This window comes from Poecilia formosa, unplaced genomic scaffold (assembly GCF_000485575.1).
Source record: "Poecilia formosa unplaced genomic scaffold, Poecilia_formosa-5.1.2 Scaffold781, whole genome shotgun sequence".
NCBI classification, from domain to species: Eukaryota; Metazoa; Chordata; class Actinopteri; order Cyprinodontiformes; family Poeciliidae; genus Poecilia; species Poecilia formosa.
Genome location: NW_006800720.1, coordinates 67,373 through 70,628, shown reverse-complemented (window position 1 = coordinate 70,628; position 3,256 = coordinate 67,373). Strand labels below are relative to the sequence as shown.

At 37.6% G+C, this 3,256-nt stretch overlaps 1 protein-coding gene across 1 annotated transcript in view; it reads left to right on the top strand.

Annotated features, from left to right (window-relative positions):
- Nucleotides 1-3,256, top strand: part of LOC103131523 (double C2-like domain-containing protein alpha) — a 15,437-nt gene that overhangs the window by 8,072 nt on the left and 4,109 nt on the right. The window lies entirely within an intron of this gene.

Genomic DNA, 3,256 nt, shown 5'->3' with positions numbered 1-3,256 from the left:
TTGGTTGAATCAACATTGATATAATGTAGAATCATCATTGATTCATAACTGATTCAATGTACTATCAACACAAATATGCATACAAGTTGACATACAGATGTTGGTTGAATCAACATTGATATAATGTCAGTTATGGTTGAAACCCTAACGTTGATTCAACATACAAGTCACCGACCACTTTCAATGTTGTTTCAATGTCAGCGTTCAACGTTGATTCAATGTTTCTGGCTGACATTGATTCAATGTTGTTTCAATCATTCTGTGCTATCTGGGCAGTTTATTTGTTAACATGTTTCAGTGGATACAAAACGCACCGATTAAAATCCAAGCAATAACGTGACTTTCCAATTATGTGTTTGTTACTCTTCCCACCTTTCACTCGCACGCGGCTCTGAGACATGCGCAGTGGTTTCCTCTGAGCGGCAGAAGATGTCTGTCTAATCGTCAGTAATATAATAGCGCTGCATAAATCATAAGAAATCCGATGGACACAGCTCAGTCAGCAGCGCTTCGCTTTCACAGACGGTGGGAACGTCTTACTTTTTTCATCACTTAGAAAAGTAGCTCAAAGAAAGATAAGCTCCGTTGACATGATGTTAGCAAAGCTAGCTGTATAGAGACACATAAGCATTTGTCATGAAAGATAAGTTGTCACTCTTTGCACTGAATTATTGTGCAGAGGTGTTGATTAATATGCTGCAAATATGGAACAACACTGTGTCCAAAAGTCTGCAATATAGTGATGTGACATTCATGAACAGTCCGATTCTTCTGAACGGATCTTTACTAAGAAGATCGGACTGGAGCCTCATTGAGAGCCCTTTGTTTTTTTAATGCTCTGCGTTCACTGCAGTAGCTATTATTATTTTTATTTAATTATATACATTGATATAGAAAATAAAACACAAGAACGAAAGCACGCAGAGCATGCGCATTGCTCTTTGATAGTTTTTGTCACCTGGCTTCATGTAGTGGGAGAGAGGGTGAGAACAGTCATGGTGAGCGCCTTGTGCTTGGTTACTTCTTGCTTGTTGCTCCTTGGTTAGTGTTCATAGTTGAGTATTGTTTACGGCTAGTGCATTGCCTCAATCGCTGTTTAATGATGGAGACAGGGGTGGTTTCTGACATGAATGATATGGGCAAATGTCCCGGGCGTTATCTTGTTAGGGATGGCAGGAGACCACCACGGTTTGTAGCACAGAGATATTGGTTAAATTTATTTCAGCTCTAAGTATTTAATATCTAACCCTTTTTATGGGAATGTGAATCTTTCAGATCAATTTGAGAGCAATTTTGATCGTATTTCACATTTTTTCGTGTCATGTAGTGTGAGGTGCTGGTCTTGGTCTTGACTTGGTCTCGGGTTAGTTGGTCTTGACTACAACACTGGTATAGGTATTATTAAATAGTACTATAATTAATAAACATAATACAGGTTGTTGTAATTACTGTGAAAATTAGAAATAGTACAATATATATTCTTTAGGATATAATAGGTATGTTCATGAAAGAGAGGTCTTAATTAGAAAATTAGATAGGAATAAAAGTAAATTAGATATAAGGGATGAATGGAATTTATGATGGAATTTTTTCAGAGATCATCTGGGAATGAAGGGTTTAGTAGTTTTAGTTTTTTAAGAAGAACAGGAGGAGGAAGAGGAAGAGGAGGAGAACCACCTCCTCTGGCTGGTTCTGGTTCTGGACCAGAAGTCAGTTGAAGACAAGCTGGATTTGATTCTGACCTGGAAACAGATCGACCTGGAAGTTTCTAGAGCAGAATAAAAACCAAAAACATTTCTGGACATCATCTTACAGCCCCGTGCAGGGAGCGGTTCCCACCAGCAGGTGGCGGAGTTGCTCCATTTCAGCCATTTTAGCCAAACGTCAAACAGGTAAGAGAATTGAACCCGAACACCTGGACAGTGGCCATGGAGCCATAGACATATATGAGTAGACCCCGCATTGGCTGCTCCGGCGCAGGAAATACGGCGGCCATCTTGGAGCAGTCGACCCTCCCATAGACATAAATACGTAGACGCCTCATGGAGCGGGTCAGAGGTCATGGAGCGGGTCGGCCCGTTGCTGCGATACGTAACACCGTCCGCCATATTGAATGTGGCCAATGTGCCAGTAAGCTAATACAGGTAAATGGACCGAACTTTACAAAGTGCCGTTCTACAAAGTATTTTAAATTAATTCCTGTCATTGACACATTTTCTCACACATTAATATTTTTGGCAATCAAAGAAATGACTAAAGAGAGTTTCTAACTTTTGATGTGATTATTTAATTGTTTTGGCGCATTTCTGAATAAAGAGCACAATGTTTTATTTGATATAAATTATTCTGATCATTTTTATATTGACACTGATGAACAGACACTTTTACAGTGTTTAAAGAACATATTTACATAATTCCATAATTTAATGTACATTTAACATTTCAAGACAAGAAACAAATTATTTTCTTGTATTTATTTTTTATACATTATTGAGAAATGACTTGATTTATAAATCAGTCATTGTCAAACATTAAACTACATATTTTTCTTACTTTTTTCCAGAGAAAAGGATATGTATTACAGAATGTCAGCTCTGCTATTGACAGCAAAGTGAGAAAATAATTCTAACAGAGTAAATTATTCTTATTTCATTACATAAGCTGTATTAATACATTTATACTAAAGACTGAGATATTTAAAAATACACAAAAAGTGAAAGAATAAAACATTTATTTATTATACTGGGAACACTGGTCACAGGCTTCAGGCTGCTGGTCACGTTCAGGAACTGATGGACGCAGGGACTGAACAGTACTGAACAGTACTTATTTCCTATTAAACTGGTGTTTAATAGGAAATAAACGATTTCTTGGTCAGACAGGCCAGGGTCAGAACCTTGTTTTGCCTTGTTTCGTTTGCTGTGTTTCTTTTCTTTTAGCGAATTGCACTCCCATCCCTGAGTTGAGCTAACACTGACTTTTAATGTGAGTGGTTTTAGACTAGTATTTTTGATTAACACACAATTGTGGAATAAATAAAAATTGTTACATTGTGAGATTGTCTCAAGCCTCATCTGTAGCGGGTCTGTGTGCCTTAAAGGTAACTTTTTAGTGGAGTTGTTGCAACCAATTATTAAAATAGTGTTTTTAAACTTAAGTTCCCAATTATGACACTGCTCCCACCACACCTGTATTTTTAACAAATTGTCTTTTCTTATTTTTATTTTCTAGACCACCGGTGGTGCGCTCGGGCCTG